Source organism: Ambystoma mexicanum, chromosome 3p, assembly GCF_040938575.1.
Source record: "Ambystoma mexicanum isolate Mex_15411 chromosome 3p, UKY_AmexF1_1, whole genome shotgun sequence".
NCBI classification, from domain to species: Eukaryota; Metazoa; Chordata; class Amphibia; order Caudata; family Ambystomatidae; genus Ambystoma; species Ambystoma mexicanum.
Window position 1 is genome coordinate 245,030,476 of NC_090925.1, and position 25,379 is coordinate 245,055,854.

The 25,379-nt window shown below is 46.8% G+C and overlaps 1 protein-coding gene across 1 annotated transcript in view; it reads left to right on the top strand.

The window, feature by feature from the left end:
• The window catches only part of CDH4 (cadherin 4), a 964,675-nt gene that overhangs the window by 495,564 nt on the left and 443,732 nt on the right, over positions 1–25,379 (top strand). The gene's annotated exons all lie outside the window — the stretch shown is intronic.

The following is a 25,379-nucleotide window of genomic DNA, read 5'->3' on the forward strand; positions in this document are numbered from 1 at the left end:
ACCTCTAGTCACCCTCCTATCGGGTGCACTGTTACCGGTGATGTCATGAATACTGGGAATGGAAAGGGGACTGTATCGAACCCCTACAATGAAACATGTGTGGTGAGAGGCACACTCTTTATGTTGAATAGGAACTAAACGTACACGAGTAGTTGCAGAACGGACGTCTACTTGTGTTGCACCATCAGGCAATTGCATGGATAGTTTCCATCATGTCATGCCTGGTCCTGAACTCTGGGGAAATGCGCATGCTTGCAGGCTTTTTAAAGCCCATTGACTAGAGAACTAGCACAGCTGCAAGACATGTGAACTGATAGAACTTCAAGATTAGTGAAACAGCACGTATCAAAGATTTTTCAAACAGCAGGACTAGCTGCGGGAACTGGTGCCTTAGCAGACATGCCAACATTCCGGCTCAGCTGGGCGGGAGATTCGATTGCAGGGTTCAAAATTAAGATTCGATGAGCAGGAGCTAAAACCAGCTCCTGGGTGTCAGTCATCACCCAGTAGGCAGGAGCTCCCGCTGGGGAACTAGGAGCAAGTACCCAGTGCACTGCATATCTGACTTCCACATGAGTTGCACAATTTAAACTTTTGCAAGTTTTGTTTGATTCCTTATAGAGAAATGTGTCCTAGATGTGTCCCAATTCTTTATTTACAATCTCAAACACTCAAAGTTAATGTCGAATATGCAGGTTTGTAAGGCACCAGTTGGACTGGGGAGCCAAAAGTAGCTCCTGGTAACTGTTGCTTTCAAGATAACCAGCCCCCCTAGGGTACAAACAGGAGCGAAATAGCCCCCAGCTCCCAGCGATTTCAAACCCTGTATTGTATGGTATTCTAAAGCCATATATACCTTATCGTTAGGAGGTAGAAAGACACGTTCCATTTCCTTGAAGTCTGTATGGGCGAATGAAAAGGATGAAAGGGGTGCATCCCAGACGGCCACGCCCTGATCTCCTTTTCCATACGATACAAAATCCACTTTTCATTACTTTATGCCGCAAAGTGTTTACTTAGGGGAATTTTTCAAAACATTTGAAGCAAATAGTTCATTTTGATACGCATTGGGACGATATCATTGGTCAAAACAGCCAGCAGTTCTGTGCATTATAGAAAAAAAAAAACTAAAAGTTGACCACCACAAACTGCAGACACACTACAGCACCCTTTAACACAAAAGACCTGTTTGGCAAATAACCCCCTCTAGCGCCCAACTCAATGAAATATCACACACAAAGAAAGACGGAATGCAAAATTCATGTAGCCTAGCAACTAGGAAATTGGCCCTATCGAAAGACTCTAACTGTACTCATAGAGTGGCTAAACCTACCCTGCGCTGTTGTGCCTCCTGACTAGAAAAAAAGACACAAGGAACTTTCGCTAACTGTCTATCACCTCGAAGTACTCAAACATTAAAAGAATAGTGTTGGACTGACACCTCTACCTTCTGAACATGGTCAGTACATGAATAATAGTGGGTAGAGGTACCAGTGTTGGACTGGCACCTCTACCCTCTCAACATGGTCAGTACATGAAAAATAGTGGGGAGAGGTACCAGTCCAACACTATTATTTTCCAAGACTCAGACAGGACCCAACCGGTTTCGATGTGAAGGTGTTGTTTCACCACGTCTTCATCAGGGGGTTAAAAACATTCTACAGCAGTAAAGGAAGAACGAAAAATATATATGTATGGTCACATAAATGAAAATATAGTTAGAGAATTAATACTGCCTTATTTGTGAGGATTTCCGCCCGATACTGTAGCAATCTATGCATAACGTTTGCCATCATTGCAGGTATGTATCTGACTGGCTTCATTCATTCCGTTTCCGTTCAAGGCCTCTCTGTTTTTTCTATGAGAATGCCCACACTCCAGGCACAGGTTATAACTACATGCCGTTCTCTACTCTCGCTACAATGCCGGCATTCATTTAGCGCAAGAAGCACTGTGTATGTTTATCATACATCCCCCCCAGCACCCCAGGCACCACCAGTACAATGGAGACAGTCGTGCTTTCTGGTGAGGAATTTCACCCGATATTGTTACGACCTGTATAGCACGGCCACCACCATTAGAGGCCATCCTGGTTCCAATTATTTGGTCCTTTTTAAGGCTTGTCAAGTCGCCTATGAGAATGTCAACACTCCAGGCACCGGTTTAATTCCAACGCTGTTCCCTTCCCCCTTCGCCCCCTTCTCCCTTACCCCTCTCACAGCACCATGTGTGGGGGCTGCTCGTAATTCTATTTCAATTGCCAAGTCGATCATTAACTTCCCAATTGTTGGATGCTCGTTGCTTGTTCCTAATCATTATTGCATAATAAATACACAGCCCCATCTGGCTCTTCTGTAAAAAGTTTGATCTTACCTTACCACAAATTGGTGCTTCTACGAACACAGAGGTCTCCCCCTGATTCCACCAATTGACGCTGCACCAGCTTCATAATAGATGAGGGTGATATCAATGGATACATAATTCAAAGTAAGTCAGGTGTCACGCCTGCCAAATGGTTCACATTGAATTGTTGTGCTTGTCCATTTGAATATGGGCACAGGCATGGATAGCTCTTTTTACACATTTGTATTTTTGCACGATCAGATTGATTACCCTATGCAATGGCCCTGATGCAGTGAATTGTCATGTACTGTCACTGCACAGCTGCACCAATACCCTTTAGGGGCAACCTTTGCAAGTTGTCCTTGTACGAGATTTCACCTATCCAGAGGATGATACTGCCAACCACCATAGGTAGTACACCTCCTCCATTGTCCTTAACCCATCCACTTAGACAGAGGGTTGGTTACACTCCACTTTGCATCATTGCACAGTTTATTACACGGCACACGCAAGGAGTTCCCCCCTACAATTAATGTGGCACACAATAAAAACACGTTTTATTTTTGTTAGTGTACTACAGATTCCTTTTGAGTAGGCCTCCAACCCTTCTCGCATCCAACCTTCACAAAAAAACTGTGTAACAATGGACTAGGAACCAGGCCTGTGTGTATCAATAACATATGTATTAATGTATTATTTAATGTCAAAGGGAAATCAATCAATTACAACAGCCACCAATGTTGTGGCAACACAAATACACAGTTTTCTAGAAGGCAACCAGGTTAAGATATACTGTGATACTACTTCCTTTCTTAATGACAATGCAAGACAAAAACAATTCAACTCAAAATGATTGCATGAAGGTTAAGCACTCCCCCTGCGACACTCAACCCCCAAACATCAATTGGACTTCATTCCTTTGAATGGAAGGCAGTGGCAGGGAGTAAGAATAGAGGGGACAAATCGGTTTTGTTGTGGTGCCCACAGAAACAATATGGGGAGCCAGAAAAGCAGGGGAAAATACATTTTTGGACCACCAATGTAAGAATGTTTTTTTAAAAAATTATTTCTCACAACTGCTAGGGGACAGAATACAAGAAAATTCATACTGATTACACTTAGAAGACGGGCAGAGTTTTAGAGAATGCTAATCAGCACACCAGGGAAAATAGAAATAGAGTAGGAAAATCGTTTTTTAGGAGATAGCAAATGCAAAGGTAAAATACAGTGGCAAATGGAAATTTATTTAGCAGTGCACAATTTAAATACAAGGACAAATTTGTTTCTCAGATCACAATGTGATTCATTATTTTGGGGCAACACTTTATAACTATAACAATTAACAAAAACACAGGGAAAAAGATTGCTGGTTTCGAATTCCACCAACCCCTACCCCGTGAAATTCAATGGGGGAATTCATTGATTTACTTACAAGAATAGTAAGGATTTACATAGGTCAAATAAGGGTTTTTTCAATGGGGATACACTAACATACACTGGCACACACGAGATATGTCTATGGGGAGATGACTTTAATACAAAGCCAATTGGGGTTTTCAATGGGGAAATATTGGATGCACTGCTACAAGAATGAAAGGTTTATGCAATTTAGGGCTGGGGTTATTGCTACTTAGATAGCAAGTCTTTGTTCAAGGTTCAGGAAAGCCAGCTGCATCTCAGGACACTCTGGAAAGATAGGGCCGGGGACTGGCCACTCCACTCTCAAAGATGGTAAGTTTCATCAGCCTTCTCTCCGTCCTCCTCCATTTTCTGTCTCCCCAGTTTTTGTCCCAGTCCTAGTTCAGTCCCTCTTATATAGCAGAAATGACATCACCAATCTTACAATCTATGGGAAATACCCTGCAATAATCCATGCCACTAGGATTGGACAGTTACCCTCTCTCTCTCCTCCCCAGTCAGGATTGGTTTAGGGGTTTGGAGCAACATCTGTCTCTTCCCATTTGTCATCATCCTTTGTTCTCTTTTCCACTTTTTGACAAAAACTAGTTATGTATCACAACTTCATAATTATGCTAGCAACTGCCATATTAAACATCTTTTCTGTTTCAGCTGATCATGGGAATTAGATGAGCCGATTGCCAAATCTGTTCGATGAAGTTATTCAGCATATTCCTAATTTAATTTTCCACCTTTTCACCTACTCTCACATTTGTAACATGTTCATATCAGCCAGAAACCTTGTCTAACTGGCCATTACAGTACCCAGAGTCACAGGTAGATGCATTTTATCAACCCAAAACCGCATGAAAATTACATGAAAAATGGTGTAAAAATGAAATCAATCCATAGTATGGGTGCTCCGCAAAATGCCTAAAATAAAAATAGTCTTATAAATTAATTGTGAGTGTTCCTGTTCAGCAAATGGGATGGCTGCTTCCTCCCCCACCACCATCTGTCCCCCTGGGCCAGCCTATGACCAGATGTTTTTATGAGTCTCTTTTTTAGTCATGCATCAGCCAAGGATGGCTTTCTCTTGAAGTCCTTTGAAGTGGGAGAATGGAAGAAAAGGCTCCCACCAATCCCCTCTCTCCCTTGGCCTAGACGATCACGGCCCAGGCACCCGCCACGAGAAGAGTTTGCCCATCTACCAGACGACCAAATACCCTGGTACAAGAACATACGGATGTGTCCCCCCGCGTGCCCACCCGCGTGCCCGCCAGCCTGCCATACCCTTGCCGATGCCTGCGGCATGGAAGGACTCGACTGAATCATCCAGCACTAACTCAACACATCGTTAGAGATGCCATGACGGCCTAGCCAACGGTCTGAATACCCGTGCAACATACACCCTGGACACTCCCACACCAATCCACACGAAGAACATACTCAGTGCTACGACATAGGTGACAGACACACCCACAGACGCGCATCTTTATTATTTTTCACATAGGCCTCTCAAAATGCAGAAACGCCAGACGCACAATGAACGCATCTGAAAAAGTTTGCTCACGCTTCTCCTAAAACCATGCGCAATAATGAAAAGTATAATGAAGACACGATACTGGAGATAAAGCAATATGATACCATAACCTAAGGCGCCTGTGTATCAGATGGCTCCACTTATACACCAGGCCCAAGTAGGCCTCAAGCAAGAGTCCCTTGAACATCGAATGAGCCAGAGTTCAGTTGCTGATCCCGCAGAATGAGCCCGGCGAAAGCAGACAGTCAAGGGCACAATGTTGCTAATTCGCATGCCACAAGCCGACGCCAAGGTCACACCTGCAATCAAGCCAGGCATACAGTGGAAAAAAAAACAATATTAATCGTGCAGAATCCTGCCTTAACCACGGTCCCACCTCACGTGATCAAGCCAAATCTGACAGGGTGCCAGGCCCGGGAGGAGGGAGACGCCTGGATTCCCCGCTTCAAGACTCAGGCAGATACTATTAAGCATCTTGAAGGACATCTGCAGCTGTGGGAGTAGCCGGCCTTCCAGCACATGAATAAATCTCACATTGTCTGTACATACCCATAGTGAAACATTGTTGCAAATGACAGGTGCACCGCGAGCTGGGAACAGCGATGGTCCCTGACTGGGGGGCTCGTGTGTGGACCAATCAGAACATGGGGCTCTTATCACTGACGCCACTAACATTGACCAATCCTCAGGGGTCTCCATGTAACAATTTTCATGTATCAATTTGAAGGGACAACCCAAGTATACCACCTGACTAACCCTTAACCACTAACAATGCACTCTATACGTATGTTATACTAACCCTACCACTCGAGGAGCCAATCCAGAGTGGCGTTAGGTTTCTTGCTAAACTTTCCCAGGTGACGCAAGTAGCGCGTCATACTAAGGTAAAAAGGGCCTGCGAGCCCATGATGAAGTGTGTGTGTCAGGACGGACGCGTACGATCCTTGACCCATCCCTGCCGTTTGTTCAATAAACAGCAGAATCACCTTGCTTCTTGCGTGTGCCTCATACTCATTCTTAGGATACACGGGAGGAGTTGGGGCCTCCCTGCCCGGAGGTCCGCGGACGGCTCAGCCGACCCCAGGAGAATTTCCCCCCGACAAGTTGGAGGCACTGCTGAGATCTGTTTGAGGTCTGCTTTTATTTTTATTTTTCCGAGTGCTCCCGTTGCGAGGAGGCCCGGCAGCGCAGCCCCCTCTGCCGCTGCCCCATTTTGAGGACTACAGGACCATCACGGAACTGCGAGAAGACCGGACAGCGCAATCCGGATATTGGCCTTCGGGAGCCGGTTGAGAAGTATCCCGCCCGCGGTTGGCGAGTGTCCAGACGTGGTCCAGACGAGGGGAGGTGGCGAGCCGCTTGGAGGGTTGCACGCAGTCGAGTGGCCCCGCATCAAGAGCACTTGGTGAGTATGCCACGCACAACAAGCAATGTAAAATTGTGAGGGAGGGTTAGGAATTGAATACGGGAGGTGGGAGGTGTTGCACAGGTGCGCGGCGAAGGTTTGACAAATTAGTGTTGGCAATGAAATGAATGGTAGCTGGACAAGTGCGAGAGCAGTCCGCTACGTTACGGGAGAGAAGGGGGCGGAGCACGAAAACATCACGTGCGACCGCTCGGAGACACTGATTGGCCTAGGTCGCGACCACGTGTAAGGGTGTGTGTGCGTGCACGGTTTCCTACGATTTGGTGATTATTGATCAATGAGTAGATGAGGATCCCTATTGACCGAGCAGGAAACTCGATAGATAGATGACGGTTCCCTGTAGGCGGTAGCTAGCTGGTTGCCCAATACGGAAGATAATTGGCTGGTTAAGCCCTCCTGCCTAGGGGCGTATCACACGCGAGGCGACGCAGCGTGCGCAGTCCGATTATATTGTTGATTACCTTGTTCCAGGCGTGACAGGAAGACAGCTGTGGGGTTAACGGGGGTGGATTGAAAGTATGTTTTGAACTTAGAAAAATATGTGAAGAACTTACCAGTAATTTGAAAAAATCGGTGACGTCACCAGTAGGGCTTTAATAGGATATCTCGAGCACAAGGCATTTTTATTTTTGGAAGTGGGGGGAAAGAGAGTTGTGGTAGGAGAGTGGAAACAAAGATAAACGGTAGTGAATAGACCAGGGGAAAGGCGGAAACGGGGGCGTGGCTGCGCACGGAGAACGCCGGCCACGGCAAGTGTAAAGGAGAGAGGAGGAGCAAGTGGAAGTGGGGCGGCTGTATAAGAACGTAATAAGGGGCACGAAGCCGCAGGGGGCAACGTGCGCCGCGGCCGCAGGGGGCCATAAGGGTGGAAAAGAAAGAAAAGAATATACAACGTGAATGCTATATTTTACTAATTTTGTTTATCAGATTATCACAAGTCCCCAAATTTTCGGGGCCAGGTAAGAGGCTGTATATTATAAACTGTCAGTAAGATAACAGCTACCAAATAGAGGAAGGACGACAAGTAAAGAGCTACCATGTCATACGGGGCAGGATCGGGAGGGTGGGGGAACACCCTCACTACCCCGCTACAACACATATGTAAAACACTGTCGCCCCATAGGGAGAAACTGATCAAGTATAGCATTGAATGGACACAGGGGACGGATAACAAAATGACGACACCATGGCCACCTAATGGTAGTTTCGATCCATATACCCAACATTCGCTATTGACCTATCTGCATAACACATACAAGGGGAAGAAGTTGACACACCACGTGGAGGTGTTTAACTTATGGAGAATGTTCCAAGGGTCCCGACCAGGACCAAACGGAATGTTTATCATGGGTGGAACAACGGAGGGAGAAAAGATTAAAGAGGAAGGAGAGAATGGGGAAAATGAGAGTGAAAGCCCACAGAACACAGGGAATGGAGAAGAGGGAGAGAAGAGCAGCAACATAAGTGTAAAGGAAATAAAAAAGGAACAGACCGGCGATATACCCCTAGCGAAAGTGGTGAAAAAGGAGGAAGGGGGGTTGTATCCTTTAACAGAACTACGGGACATGGTTCAATTGAGGGCGGCTGAGGGGTACTCGAACCCGCCATAAAGCCCGCCACCATATATAGCCTCAGGTAGCCACACAGGAAGGGAACAGAATAGCACGACGGGATCCGCCTGCACGAAAATGCCTGCAGGGGAAGGAGGGATTGGCCAGGAACGGATCGCAGAAATAGGACAGGATGAGTGGGTAGCCGCGCAGATATTATTAAAATTACGAGGTTCATTAACAGAAGAGGAAGAGGAGGTAGTGAGGAAGATGGACGAGGATGACACCAGGAGGAGCAACGGGAAAGGGGAAAAGGGGAAAAGAAAGGGGGAAGAGCTGTTAAGACAGACGGAAGAGATCTTGGAAGAACGACTAGCAGGATTAAGGGATGAGCAGAATACACTGATCAAGCAGCTCGAGAAAGAGGAAAGAGAGAGAGCACGGAAAAAGAAAGAAAGCAAGGATGAGCTGGACAAAATAAGGGAACGAAACGAGGAGAAAAAGAGAGAAGCGGAAAGGGTGAAGGCAGTAGCAGAAAGGGTATCCATAGCAGCACTGCGTGACAAAATGAGAGAAGAAGAAGAAGAAGAAAAGACATTGGAAATATATAGAAGAAAATTACTATCAGAAACGACAAGGAAATACGAAGAAAGAAGAATGATAGAGGGCATATTAGAACAGGAAAGAGCGAAATGGGAAAGAAAGAGAGAAGAAGAAAGAATAATGGAAAAGATGAGTATCAAAGCAATGGAGGAATTTATAAAGAAAAGAGAAGACATTGGTAAAGAAATAGAGGAAGAAAATGAAGGGGAGAGGGAAGAAAGGAAAGGGGGAGTGAAGTAAGAAAGTGCATATACAGAGACACAGAAGTAGTAGCAACATCACAACAAAGGGGAACAAGTGGCAAAGGAGGAAATGAAGGAATAGATTCAATAGACTTACAAACAGTAACGATTAAGGGGAACAAGACAGAATGGGGTTTGCCACCAATGGAGGACTTTTGCAGTGAGGAAGAAGGAGGAATAGAGAGGGAAGGGAGAGAGAGTGGAAGGGAAAGCTTAGATAAACTATACATCACTCGGACAAACGGAGGATCACCTTGGATATGCAGGAGAAAGGAAGAACTGGAGGGAAGTGAGGAGGAAGAACAAGGAATAGTGGAAAAGCAGACACGTGCAGCCACACTGTCACCATCCCGTCCCACATGCTCCACTACCTCACGCTCATTACGTGCGGCGTGCCCATCTAAACTAGCGCCCTTCCCACACGAACTGACACCCTATGCAGGGAAACTTAGAGACCTCCCTGGACGAAGGCAGAGAGAACAAACACACACGCCCATATTAAATAAAGGAAAAAATATAAGAAAGGGAAAAGAGGGAGGCGAAACAGCTACGTGCTATATGGACCCCATTGACGACATAGAAGATAGAGAAGAAGAGGAGGGGTGTACGGATTCGATTGTGTGGGACCCAAAGGGCCAACAAGGACACAACCTAATGCCACTCCTGGAGAGGGGAGGGGTTAGACCACAATACGTCCCCTGAAAGCATGCAGACAAGGAAAATATAAAGTGCAGACTCCCATCATTAAGTGGAGGTGCTGGTAAATGGATATATGAAATGGAAAAACACACTGCAGGACAGAAGTTGGCAGTGGGGGATGTAAAGGGCCTTCTAATATCAATATTAGGGGATGCAGCGGATGACATCTGGAAGAGAGCAGGCTTCCCTGGGGTCACAATAACAAATACATCACACGATGGGGCACCATTCGCAAACTGCAGGCATGCATTATGGCAGGCACTAAGGGTACAGTACCCGGACACATCAGACATAGGAGCAATTACCTCGCGCAAGATGCGTGACAACGAAGATCCTGTTGATTACATCCAGGAAATTCAAGAGAAGTGGCGCATGGAAATTAGAGAGCAATGGGACAAAACACCAGCAATATTCTACCATATACTAATACAAGGGCCCCCAGAAGCAGTTCAGAAACAACTGAAGAAAGTAGTAGGGATGGAAGCAAAAACATGGCCAGAAATACAACTGACGATAGTACATCATTGCAGAACATGGCAAGAAAAGATGAAACAAAAGGAAGAGGATAGAAAAACGGAAGAGGCTAAATTAGTACAGAAAAAACTTAATAAATATACGATGGAAGGTGCACTAATAACCACACCTACAACAATGACTCAAAACCCCACACAAGTAGTGGCTGCACAAGATCCCTCTCAAATACAATCATCACAGATCATAACACAACAGCAGCCGCCAATCCCGCCATATACAACTAACATGGGAGGAGGATATTCGACACCAGGAGCTGGGTATTATAATTACAACAGGGGGCGGGGAGGAATAATGAGAGGGAGAGGATACGGATATAATACACAACAGCAGGTGGGAGGACTTAGAAATTACTACCCCACCGGACAACCAATATACCAGGACAATACAGGAAACTTCCCATGGCAGACCATGGAACCACCGGTGTGTTGGATCTGTGGATTAGTAGGGCATATGTCACGCACATGCAGAATGAGAACGGGTACACCATCATGGAGTGAACAGGGACAACAAGGACACACAGAAGAACAGCATGGCATCCAGCAACAGCAGACATTGCAACAGGGAAATGGACAACAACAACTGGTAACGCAACCACAGCCACAGGTATATCCACCACCACAACAACAGGTAGCGATAGCACAACAACCCCAAACACAGCAGGTACAACAACCCACACAAATCCAAGATAATAACATATCGTCTGCCAATACACAACTACAGCAAACACAATTGGGTAGGGTGACGGTCTTGGGACACAACCCTTACACGGGAAGTGGTCAATCATTATACCCCCAATAGGACAGCCCACAGACGTCTTGGTGTGTCCCATCCTGTCAGTAACACCTAATAGTGCGGAGGAACCACGCATAGAGGTAACGATAGGTGACAAAAAATTATCATTCCTTGTTGACACTGGGGCGACCCGGTCCTGCATAAGGGAAGGTAAGTTTAAGATATCAGGTGAAGCCATGAACACCCAAGGATTCTCTGGTGCTAGAGGGTTGGTTCCCTTTACTAATAACATTCCCTTATCTATAGGGGATTATGACATGTCAGTCCCACTTTTGTATCATAGGGCCTCACCAGTAAATATACTGGGGAGAGACATTATGAGCAGACTGAATACGACGATCTCCTTTACGGAGAACGGCATAATTTGCTCAACCCCAGGAATTAACATGCTCACTGCACGACAAATTATGCAAGCATACTGTGGGCAGACAGTGGTTAGGGCTGAGCCAGTGGATGGTGAATTGTTCCAATACGGGACAGACATGGCATTTGCATGGATGCCAGGGATTGAAGGAAAAGTTTGGAGGAGACCAGCAGCCTACTTGTTTAGACCTGAAAGGCCCACAAATGAACAAGAAGGAAAGGTGATTTCGGTGAACATAGAGAGTATAATAGCAACTGCTGATTACATCGCAGTACATGCCCAAGACAGAGAAGGAAGAGCATGGAGGGCGGTGATAGCACTAGCAGAAGGATGTAGACTCACCCAGGTGTCAGATGAGGAGCTCTTCTCGGAAGAAAAGGAAGAAGGAAAAATGGTGTTTATGATGAGTGTAGAAATATGGCTAAGAGTGACGTACAGACAAGTGGCACAGAAAATTGCAATGGCACTTGAGGCACCCACGTCCACCCCAGTTCCCTTCCTCGAGGAGGATATGGCGAAAGTACCCACATCATTATGGACTACCAGTCCCTATGACGTGGGGTGCTTAAAAAGCATTGGGGGAGTAAGGATAAAATTGAAAAAGGGCGCAATACTACCCAGAGTGAAACAATACCCACTATCAAAAGAGGCAGATGAGGGCATATATGAAACAATAACGGCCCTTATTAACAATGGCATATTGGTATCATCAGAATCACCATGTAATACAGCTGTGTACCCAGTGCGCAAGGCCAAAGGGGGGTCTTGGCGCTTCATACAGGACCTCAGGCCTTTGAACAACATAGTGGAAGCAGAATACCCTATAGCAGCAAACCCGGCCACAATCTTGTGCGGCATTCCAGCAGAGGCATCACGATTCACAGTGATAGATCTCAAAAAAGCTTTTTTCTCAATACCCCTACACCCAGATTCACAAGACCTGACAAGCTTCACTTACAGAAACACAAAGTGGAAACACACCAGATTACCACAAGGGTACTGCGAGTCACCCTCAATATTTAACAGAGTAATACAGATGGATTTAGGCAACATTGAAGTGGAAAGCACAGTGTTGCAATATGTTGACAACATAATAATTTGTAGCACCAGTGAGAGGAGATGCAGAGAAGACTCAGTGAAGATGTTGACAATACTGGCTGAAAAGGGTTACAAGGTAGACAAGGAAAAATTACAGTACTGTCAGGAACAGGTACTTTACATTGGTCAGCTCATATCCCAATACGGAAGAAAAATTGCACCACAAAGGGCACAAGCCATTTCAAAAACGCCCCTGCCACAAACAGTAAGGGAACTACAACAGTTCCTGGGACTATGCAACTACTGTAGAGCATGGGTATTTGACTACAGCTCATACATAAGACCCCTACTTGAGGGGTTGAAAGAAGCTAACAGAGGGGAGAAAAGGTTGGGGTGGACAATGGAAATGAAAGAGGCTTTTGATGAACTGAAGGATGCAATATCCACTGCCCCGGTACTGGCCACCCCAGACTATGAACGGCAATTCTTCATATTCTCACATTGCGACTCAGCAGTGATGAAAGCAGTACTGGCTCAAAAAACAAGCATGGGCTACAAACTAGTAGCGTTTTACAGCGGCCACCTGGATCCTGTGATGTTAGGGCATTTCCCCTGCGAACAAGGTCTCGCCGCAGCTGCCTTTGCGGTAGAGAAAGCATCAGCAGTTACCATGGGGTGCCCAACCACACTGTTTGTAGAGCATGCACTATTTGCTATATTGAACAAGCCTAAGTCCACACTGACCACGCAGAGGGCGTCAGGTTATGAGATAATTTTATCCAGACCAGAACTATCTATTGTTAGATGTAGCACTGTTAACCCTGCAAGGTTCATAGCAGAAATAATTGAGGAAGGAGACTATGTACACGACTGTACGCAGACTACTGAAATATACTCATGCACTAAAAAGGTTGATGAGAACGCACTAGATGGAGGTGAGCTCTTGTTCATTGATGGGTCATCAACAATTGACCAAAGTGATGGTATAAGGAGAACTGGGGCAGCAGTGGTAAGAATGATAGAGGTACCGGTGTGTGTGGCGATGAAATGTGTACAATTACCACAGCATTATTCTGCTCAAGCAGCAGAATTAGTTGCACTGATCTTGGCGTTGAAGGAAAGCTTTGACAAACGAGTGACCATATATTCGGACAGTGCATATGTCACATCCACAGTCCACTCAGGTTTGTCAAAATGGAAGAGAAGAGGGTTTAGGAGAGCAGACGGCACTCCAGTACAACATGCCCTCTTGTTGGCTGAACTAATTGAAGTAATAAATGACCCCCAAGAGTTAGCATTGGTCAAATGCACCGCACACACTAATGGAGAAGATCATGTCTCAAAAGGAAATGCAGCAGCAGACGCACATGCAAAGTATGCTGCATATTATGGTGAGATATGGAACCCCCCAGAGTCAGAGAGAGGAAGAGGGAGGGGGATAGCTAAAGAGATGTTGATAAGAGAAGGGTACACACATCTCCCGGCCACACAGATAATGGAACTACAAGCAGCTGCACCAATGGCAGAAAAAGAAATATGGGTAAAAAGAGGATGTACGATGTCCCCAACTGACGCACTATGGCGCCAGGGTAACACTGGAAAGATGGTAATGCCACTGACACTATTGAACACCGCTCTGAGCCAACTACACCACCCAGCCCACACAGGGAAGGAGGTCATTGCAGCACGTATTAGGGAAGACTGGTTCTGCCCCGAGTTAAACTCCCATGTGACAAACTTCATCAGCAATTGTCTCACATGCCAACAGTTCACGGCTGGTCACACACTGAAGGTGATTAAAGGTACTATACCCCGGCCAGAGGGACCCTTCCTACGCATCCATATTGACTATGTCGATATGATTAACGTATGTCAAGGGAATAGGTACATGATCGTAGTAGTATGCCCATTCTCCAGGTGGATTGAAGCTGGACCTTGCTCACACCCAGACGCATTCAAAGCAGCTAAATTCCTAGTGAGGGAAGTCTTCCCCAGGTGGGGAGTGTGCGAGGTACTGCGGTCAGACAATGGCCCGCACTTCGCCAATGAAATGTTTCAGCACATCACATCCTTACTGAATATCAAGCATAAATTTGCATGTGCATATCACCCACAGGCCAACGGTATATGCGAACGCCTGAATGGCCTACTAAAGGAGGCTATCGCAAAGATACAGCAAACAACAAAGAAGAGTTGGTTGTATTGCCTTCCACTAGCCCTATTTGAGTTGAGGAATAGACCAGGCTCCGACCACCACCTCACCCCTCACGAGAATTTACTGACTATGAGAGCACTGCAGCTGTTCTTGGTGATGAAATGTACCAATATGTGTCTTCTTTGATTACTAGTGTAGTGTTTGTGTCTCAACAGCTCGAGCGCACGCGGGGCGGGTCTAAGAGTGATCAACAAGAAGACAAAGACAGAGAACAAGAAAAAGAAAAACTGTGCAAAATTGCTAAAGGGGACCACGTATTACTCCGCAATTTCAACAGGAAGTGGAACAGCCCACGTTTCACTGGCCCCCACCTGGTAGAGGAAGTATCAACAAGAGCAGTAAAGCTACAGGACAAACGTGCCTGGAATCACCTACACGACGTAAAGATCTGCAAACTCCAGACCCGCCCTAGCGTCACCAACAGGGCCATTGGAAGAACAGCAACAGCGTCACCAACGGAGGAAGAGATTTCTACCACAGCCAACGGCCCAAGTGTCTCCCTACCCCACCACCCCCTAGATTCCCCAGAGACAACTACTGGCATAGAGAAGGGTAATTCCCACACCGCCCACCCCATGGTCATACGATCAAAGAGTAAAGAGACTTCCGCCAGCTGAGCCCTAAACCCCCTGCCTATCGACGCCCCCCCCACTGCAGCAGTAACCCAACTGAAGGACATTATTTTGCACACATACACATGTAAACACTTGAATGTTCTCTTTTTTTTTCTCTCTCGCACATGCAGGTACCGTGTATTACTATACTGCTAAGAAAGTAAATAACTAACAAAGTTCACTCCCCAGGAGTAGATGCTACCATCAGACGATAACTACCCTGAAGAATTATCACACCAATTTGTCTATCACATAAAAAGGCCAAAGTACCTAAAAAGAAGGAGGGTACGTGTCTACTACACAGCATTTCTCTTGGCCATAGAACAGTAGATGCCCCATCTCCACCCTTACTTGCCTGTCCTAAGAGATAGATCACTTAGATTGGCATGGGAACAGCTCTTCGCCTGGGCACTGAACGACTACTTGATAGGGAGAGCTTGAAAACAACAACTAACACTAATAACGAGCATATTGAGAATTTTCAGGCGGGCAACTTTAATGTCGCAAGAATTAGCTGCCGGACTGCAGCAAGGTAAGAGCAAAATGCTGGTGAGATTAGCATCTGTAATAAAAATTATAGGGATTTTGATGATCACCGGGTTCTTGGCTGCCTCTGTATGGCAGAACAGTTGTGCTATCCATATTTTGGCTGTTCCCGAATCTAACATACCCCCACCCCCGGCTGCAACAGGTGTTACGTCAGGTGGTACTAGCAAAATCCCACACAAGGGAAATAGAGTTAAACGCAGCACATACTCAGACAACAAAGGTATTGACAACTACATACAAGATTCAGCACACGTCTCGAACAACATGTGGTACCAACACATGACTCAAATAGGTAAGCAGACAACAGAAGACAGCTGCTACGTCTGCTCATTGATCCCATACGCCATGAGCGCTTCTCGAACTTTCGTTGCCACAGAAATTGATGAAAAAACAACACGATGTATAATATATTTGGCACTGTTCCAAACGAAAGAGAGATTTCAAGGGAACACGGTGCACCTGGTATGGAAAACACGAGACACATACCCGTACGAAAACAACTTCCTCAAGGATTACTTGAGTTACCACAAGGCCAGTTTGCACGCTGAAGCATTCAGATACATAACAAGCGGTCCTGAAAAAGGAGAAACAAAGAAAGTAACATTACAGTACCTACCATGTGATTGGTACGCCACTGAAGTTCCTGGTAAACAACGATGTTGGGAAAGACCACTGATAATAATAACAGGGAAGGTGTACCTGGGTGACAAGTGGGACATAGGAGTGGTTGGCAGCAACATGATAACGAGAGAGGATACTAAGAGTATTGCTGAACACAATGACAGATGTTGGATGACCTGGGTCAAGTACGTACCCCTGTTAACGTGGATAGAGAAGGATGAAGACCCAATAACAATACTGCCGCTGACTGCGCCTAAATTATGCTACCAACACAAAGGAGAAGTGGACGTGGGATACAACACCAACTGTGCAAGTGTGAGGAGGTTACCTGAGAGGGGAACAGAAACAGCAGTGGTGATGGCCCATTACTGGGCCTGCGGAGACAAGGCATACCACACACTGCCCCCTCTGTGGAATGGCATATGCACAATGGTACACGTCAATGTACCATCACTAGTGGTGCCCCAGAAACATGTGAATGTGGCAAACTTTCCCAAAATGGATGAAGGAAACAAGAGGAAGAAGAGATCTGTACACCCCCAGAAGGAACCAGAAAACCAACACAGCGGCAACAACACTGTCCTGAATAGAAAGAAAAGACAAGGAGAACCTTTGACAGGAAATTACCTATGGGGACGGTCGGAAACAGCACTCACTTCAATCCCACCAGAGCACAGACTATTCAGCAGAGCAGCAATGTTCTTCTCCTCAATAATACATCCGGGACTACAGGCTTACGCAAACGCAAAATGGCTCCAGATAACTCGATGGGAACTAATGATGACAATTAATTCTACAGTAAATGGATTCAACGCAATAAAAGAAGAACTAAGAGCAGTGAGGATGGTAGCACTACAGAACAGATATGTACTGGACCTCCTCACAGCAATGGAAGGAGGAGTTTGCGCAAAGATAGGACAATCATGCTGCACATTTATTCCTGCTAACGATGCTGACAATGGTACACTGACGGAAGCAGTATCACAATTGGCCCAGATGCACTCCAAAATGATGGATGAAAGTAAAGGTGTGAAAAAGGACGACGGCTGGTTTTCGATATTATGGTCATGGATGCCATCTTGGCTGTCAGATGGACTGAAGATTATAGTTGGGTGCATTATTTTGGCTGGAGCTGCACTGATCTTTGTAAGATTTTGGAAGGCCCGGAAGGCACGAACCACTGACGAGATGATCGAAATGGTTGGTATGCACCCCTTGATGCCAGCAGATGACGGTCAACACACAGGCATAATAATAAAGGAAAGAGAGAGGTTGCGCAACCAGATCATCACCAACCATCTGGACCCACCATCTGTGAAGCTCGAAAACCCAAGAAACCCAAGGAGCTACATAGGGAAGTGGGTATACTGCACACCTGGAGGAACGTGTGTATATATGTATTGGTCATTCGAAGACCATGTGAACCACTATGGACATTTGGGAGGAGTAACTAAAATATGGGGAGTGAGAGGAGATAAGGAAAAGGATATGTTTGTGGTCGACAAGTCGACCAGAGGGGGGACTGAAGTGGGAGAATGGAAGAAAAGGCTCCCACCAATCCCCTCTCTCCCTTGGCCTAGACGATTGCGGCCCAGGCACCCGCCACGAGAAGAGTTTGCCCATCTACCAGACGACCAAATACCCTGGTACAAGAACATACGGATGTGTCCCCCCGCGTGCCCACCCACGTGCCCGCCAGCCTGCCATACCCTTGCCGATGCCTGCGGCATGGAAGGACTCGACTGAATCATCCAGCACTAACTCAACACATCGTTAGAAATGCCATGACGGCCTAGCCAACGGTCTGAATACCCGTGCAACATACACCCTGGACACTCCCACACCAATCCACACGAAGAACATACTCAGTGCTACGACATAGGTGACAGACACACCCACAGACGCGCATCTTTATTATTTTTCACATAGGCCCCTCAAAATGCAGAAACGCCAGACGCACAATGAACGCATCTGAAAAAGTTTGCTCACGCTTCTCCTAAAACCATGCGCAATAATGAAAAGTATAATGAAGACACGATACTGGAGATAAAGCAATATGATACCATAACCTAAGGCGCCTGTGTATCAGATGGCTCCACTTATACACCAGGCCCAAGTAGGCCTCAAGCAAGAGTCCCTTGAACATCGAATGAGCCAGAGTTCAGTTGCTGATCCCGCAGAATGAGCCCGGCGAAAGCAGACAGTCAAGGGCACAATGTTGCTAATTCGCATGCCACAAGCCGACGCCAAGGTCACACCTGCAATCAAGCCAGGCATACAGTGGAAAAAAAAACAATATTAATCGTGCAGAATCCTGCCTTAACCACGGTCCCACCTCACGTGATCAAGCCAAATCTGACAGGGTGCCAGGCCCGGGAGGAGGGAGACGCCTGGATTCCCCGCTTCAAGACTCAGGCAGATACTATTAAGCGTCTTGAAGGACATCTGCAGCTGTGGGAGTAGCCGGCCTTCCAGCACATGAATAAATCTCACATTGTCTGTACATACCCATAGTGAAACATTGTTGCAAATGACAGGTGCACCGCGAGCTGGGAACAGCGATGGTCCCTGACTGGGGGGCTCGTGTGTGGACCAATCAGAACATGGGGCTCTTATCACTGACGCCACTAACATTGACCAATCCTCAGGGGTCTCCATGTAACAATTTTCATGTATCAATTTGAAGGGACAACCCAAGTATACCACCTGACTAACCCTTAACCACTAACAATGCACTCTATACGTATGCTATACTAACCCTACCACTCGAGGAGCCAATCCAGAGTGGCGATAGGTTTCTTGCTAAACTTTCCCAGGTGACGCAAGTAGCGCGTCATACTAAGGTAAAAAAGGCCTGCGAGCCCATGATGAAGTGTGTGTGTCAGGACGGACGCGTACGATCCTTGACCCATCCCTGCCGTTTGTTCAATAAACAGCAGAATCACCTTGCTTCTTGCGTGTGCCTCATACTCATTCTTAGGATACACGGGAGGAGTTGGGGCCTCCCTGCCCGGAGGTCCGCGGACGGCTCAGCCGACCCCAGGAGAATTTCCCCCCGACACCTTGCTTCCCTAGCCAGTAGGTCTGGAGGATACTAAATTTTGACACCTTTTAGCAGGACCACATTTTTTTCTGGGTTATTAGATGTGAGATTTGACATCCAGCTTAAAGTGGGGCATCCCTTTTGGAAGTTTTGCCCTCAGCCAGAACATATTTTTCCTTAAGACAAAGTGTCTCTTCCAGTGGTCATTGGAGTTTTGTGGGGAAAACATAATATACATTGCTTTCGTCAGCCCACACATTATGTTTTGCTCTCTTGACATTTTTCTGTGAGCAGTGATATTTTCCCCATATCTGCTTTTCAAAGCCATTTTTATTTTGCAAATGCATGTGCAGGCCGTTTTTGCTTTCACTGTTGAAAAATCCTTTCCATGTTACATGATTCTTTGATTGCTCCTTCTTTTGTAAATCAAACTGCTGCTTGTCCATTGATAATGATGCGTAGGCCCCTTTTCACGTGGTTCTTTAACTTTACATGAAACAAAAGCAAAAGCCAGGCTACTTTTGCTGCAGTGTTTAAATGCCTGACATTCATGTGAAAGGCAAAAACCTGGCCATTTTTGTTGCAGTGTTTAAATGCCTGCCATTCATTTGAAAGGTAAAAGCAACAGCCAGGCCATTTTTGTTTCAGGGTTTAAATGCCTGCCATTTAGGTGAAAGCAACTTCTGTTTGGGACCTTTAAATGCATCCCACTATCACTATTGTTTCACTGAAGGTATAGGGACCCCGGGCACCAAAGATACTGAGGGACCACCTGACAATTTTGAAGTTCTTTCCAGCATGGGGCATTTGCACTATGGTTATTCCTGTCACCCGTGTTTGTGAATGTTTGATATTGCCATTAGACCACTACACGTGGTATTCATTGTCTAACTATATTTTCATTTATGTGACCATACATATATATATTTTTGTTCTTCCTTTACTGATGTATAATATTTTTAACCCCCTGATGAAGACGTGGTGAAACAACACATTCACGTCAAAACCGGTTGGGTCCTGTCTGAGTCTTGGAAATGTGACAACATTGCATATTAACTTAGAGATATTTCAAGACAGAAAAAAATCTAAAACACAGATAAAAATAGATCAATTGTGGATCATTGTTTTTGTTAGAATTAATTGCATTTGGATATGTCATTTGATTTGGTGCTTTGTATAAAATGTGTTTGTGATATTAATTGTGGATGCATGCATTAGGTGAGATTGGTTACTGGATGGGTGTGAAGGAGTTGTCATCTTTCACTTTGTCTGTATTCTTGGTTGGTCATACCTGGTAATTCACCTGTATTCTATTGTTGCTCCTCTAATTAATTGACAATGTTTTTTGAGTCTTATGATGTTGTATCAAATTAAATAAATATTGTTGATACTTTTGTATAATTAAATCTGCTGGAACTTCCTTTCAGTAAATGGCTATTTGTTGATTCTCCACTCCAGAGAGTAGAGATCGCCTGCTTGTTCAGAAAAAGGGAACACCAGCACAGGCTAGGTTTAGCCACTCTATGAGGAGAGTTTGAGTCTGTCGGTAGGGACAGTTTCCTAGCTGCTAGGTTACATGAATTTTGTATTCCCTCTTTCTTTGTGTGTGACACTACAACACCCAACCTGAAACTAAACCAGTCACAACCCAAGTCACCCCATACACACGCATGCACCAAACACCACATAACATCTAACAACTAAAAATAAACCAGCACACAGTGACCCGTTTTTCTGAACTGAAGTAACCAACAGCACATCAAAGCTCTCCTGCGCGTGTGCCCTCTCAATCCCACTAACTAAGCCTTCCCAGTCCTCCCTCCATTTTGATCCGCCAGAGAGCAAAATAAAGTGGCAGTGCTGTGTGGTATAATTCGCCATAACATAACAATAACTCGCCAGTGGTCCACATTCCCCCAGAAAAGTAGCCCAGACTAGCCAGAAAGATCATCCCTTCAGCCACTGCCCCGTATGACAGTCTCGGGAGGATAGCTCAGGGGCAACGTGCTTGCCTTGGAAGCAAGACGACACAGAGCAACACAGGTTCGATCCCTGGGTCTGTGCTTAGAAACCTTTGGGTATTAAGCGCGTTATAAATAACCTATCATATCATACCATGCAAATAGACTGCTACTTTACAATAGCATCACATGCCGGTTTTCTGAAATTCCACACGCATTTTCTCAGAAAATCCGCCTACGTTCACCCTCTACCAGGTTTGCAGATGTGGTAAAACCAACTACTCCATGTGCAAATCAGATGAAAACCCTCAATATTTAAAATGCGGCATTTGAGACCAAAGACACATTTTACCGCAAAAGCAAGGAACAGCAGTTTGCAGATATGTGCCTATCGACCCCAGGACACGGGAAGGAGGTGGGGGCAGGAAGTGGGGAACAAGCGGGGCTGCGAGTGGGAAGGGGGGCACTTTACCAATCTGCTCCCCGATCATTCCGCTGTGAGCAGAAGCTTCAGACCGGCGTGAGGCTGAGATGTGTACACCCCCCGCTCCCCCTACTGCTAAACAAATCGATGCCGCAATAGCGTTCCCACGCGGGTACCTGGCTCCTGCTTGTTAGCATGACAAGCGATAGCAAATTGCATCCTCGCCGTGTTTGAAATTCGGATACGCTTTTAAGCCATTTAAGCAGATATGGACACTTTCGACTGTGGAATGCACACGCCCCGGGTGATGCCAGCGGTCCTGATGCGCGGTATGCATTGCGGGTCCCCTGCGAGCAGCAGCGGCAAAGCTGTCTCCAATGCAGAGAGAACGGAAAGTCTATTAACTCCAGCAACAAATTACATCAGGCTCCGCCACAACAAGAGGCTGCCTTTCCTTCCCGTGCTGCGAGCAGGCGCTCGGATTCCAACAGAGGAAAGCTTCGGGAAAACAACTCCGGGGAGGTGGCTGGGTTACCTCTGTGCTGGGTGCAAGACTGCGGAACGCACTGCCCACAGAGGCCTGTGCTGGCTCTCTCCTCCTCTGGGGAGGGAGATCATTTACCTCTGTGCTGGGTGCAAGACTGCGGAACGCACTGCCCACAGAGGCCTGTGCTGGCTCTCTCCTCCTCTGGGGAGGGAGATCATTTACCTCTGTGCTGGGTGCAAGACTGTGGAATACACTGCCCACAGAGGTCTGTGCTGGTTCTCTCTTCCTCTGGGGAGGGAGATCATTTACCTCTCTGCTGGGTGCAAGACTGTGGAATGCACTGCCCACAGAGATCTGCGCTAGCTCTCTCCTCCTCTGGGGAGGGAGATCATTTACCTCTGTGCTGGGTGCAAGACTGTGGAATACACTGCCCACAGAGGTCTGTGCTGGTTCTCTCTTCCTCTGGGGAGGGAGATCATTTACCTCTCTGCTGGGTGCAAGACTGTGGAATGCACTGCCCACAGAGATCTGCGCTAGCTCTCTCCTGCTCTGGGGAGCGGAGAACCAAAGGTCATCCCTGTTCTGGGCGCACGACTATAGAATGCACTGCCCACAGAAGCCCAAGCCTGCCGCCTCAGGTTCTGAGGAGTGAGATAGTTTATCTCTGTGCTGGGTGCAAGACTGTGGAATGTACTACCCACAGAGGTCTCAGCCTGCTGCCTCAGGTTCTGAGGAGTGAGATAGTGTATCTCTGTGCTGGGTGCAGGATTGTGGCATGTACTGTGCACAGAGGTGTCAGCCTGCTGTCTCAGGCTCCGAGGAGTGAGATAGTGTATTTCTGTGCTGGGTGCAGGATTGTGGAATGTACTGCACACAGAGATGTCAGCCTGCTGTCTCAGGCTCTGAGGAGTGAGATAGTGTATCTCTGTGCTGAGTGCAAGACTGTGGAATGTACTGCCCACAGAGGTCTCAGCCTGCTTCCTCAGGTTCTGAAGAGTGAGATAGTGTATCTCTGTGCTCGGTGCAGGATTGTGGAATGTTCTACCCACAGAGGTCCCAGCCTGCTGTCTCAGGCTCTGAGGAGTGAGATAGTGTATCTCTGTGCTTGGTGCAGGATTGTGGAATGTACTACCCACAGAGGTCCCAGCCTGCTGTCTCAGGCTCTGAGGAGTGAGATAGTGTATCTCTGTGCTGGGTGCAAGATTGTGGAATGTACTACCTCTCTCACGCTCTGTGGAGTTAGATAGTGTATCTCTGTGCTGGGTGCCAGATTGTGGAATGTATTACCCACAGAGGTGTCAACCTGCTTTCTCAGGCTCTCGGGGGTGAAATTACTGTATCTCTGCGCTGGGTGCAAGATTATGGAATGTACTGCGCACAGAGGTGCCAGCCTGCTGTCTCAGGCTCAGAGGAATGAGATAGTTTATCTCTGTGCTGGGTGCAAGTTTGTGGCATGTACTTCCCACATACGTCTGAGTTTGCTCTCCCGTGCTCTGGGGAGTGACATAGGTGGTCTCTATGATGGGTGCAAGATTACAGAACCTACCTCCCACTGAAGTCTAAGCCTGATCTGGTGCTCTGTGGTGAAGGATAGGTTATCTCTGTGATGGGCCCAAGACTGCAGAACCTATTGCTCACTGAGGTCTAAAGCTGCTCTCTTGTGCTCTGGGAGATAGATGGGTTATCTCGGTGCTGGCTACAAGATTGTGGAATGGAGTTCCCACAGAGGTCTGACTCTGCTCTCCCATGATCTGGGGGACGAGATAGGTTATCTCTGTGCAGGGTGCAAGATTGTGGAATGGAGTTCCCACAGAGGTCCGACTCTGCTCTCCCATGATCTGGGGGACGGGATAGGTTATCTCTGTGCAGGGTGCAGGATTGTGGAATGGAGTTCCCACAGAGGTCTGACTCTGCTCTCCCATGATCTGGGGGACGAGATAGGTTATCTCTGTGCAGGGTGCAAGATTGTGGAATGGAGTTCCCACAGAGGTCCGACTCTGCTCTCCCATGATCTGGGGGACGGGATAGGTTATCTCTGTGCAGGGTGCAGGATTGTGGAATGGAGTTCCCACAGAGGTCTGACTCTGCTCTCCCATGATCTGGGGGACGAGATAGGTTATCTGTGTGCTGGCTACAAGATTGTGGAATGGAGTTCCCACAGAGGTCTGACTCTGCTCTCCCATGATCTGAGGAATTATATAGGCTTTCTCTGTTCAGGGTGCAAGACTGGGGAATGATTTACCCATAGATATCTGAGTCTGCTTTTTCATTCCCTGGGGAGCAAGATAGATTATCTCTGTGTTGGGTGCAAGATTGTGGCGCATACCTGCCACAGAGGTCTAATGCTCCTCTCTCGTGATCTAGGGAGCGAGATGATCTCCTTGTTGGGTGCAAGATTACAGTAAGTACTGTCCAGAGGCCTGAGTTTGCTCTCCCGTCCTCTAGGGAGTGTGATAGGTTGTCTCTGTGAAGGGTCCAAGACTGCAGAACGTAGTGTCCACAGAGGTCTGAGCCTGCTCTCTTGTGCCCTGGGGAGGGATATTGGTTACCTCTGTGCTGCGTGAAAGATTATGGAACATATTACTCACCGACGTCTGAAGCTGCTCTCTGATGCTCCAGCGAGGGAGATAGCTTATATTGGTGAGTACACGATTGCTCAATGTGCTGGCCACAAAGGTCTGAACCTATTCTCTCGTGCTCTGGGGAGCGAGATAGGTTATCTCTGTGCTGGCTGCAAGACTGGGGAATGTACTGCCCATAGAGGTATGAGCCTGAACTCTTCTGCTCAGGGGTGGGGGATGCTCAAATCCAGAAAAATGCCAAGAAGGGTGTTTGGCGGACGCCAGAGGAAACAGACACCAATGAAGCACAGGGGACGCCGAGACACAGCAAAACCAAGCTGACGGCCAACAAAATAAGGTGCAGCATCAGCT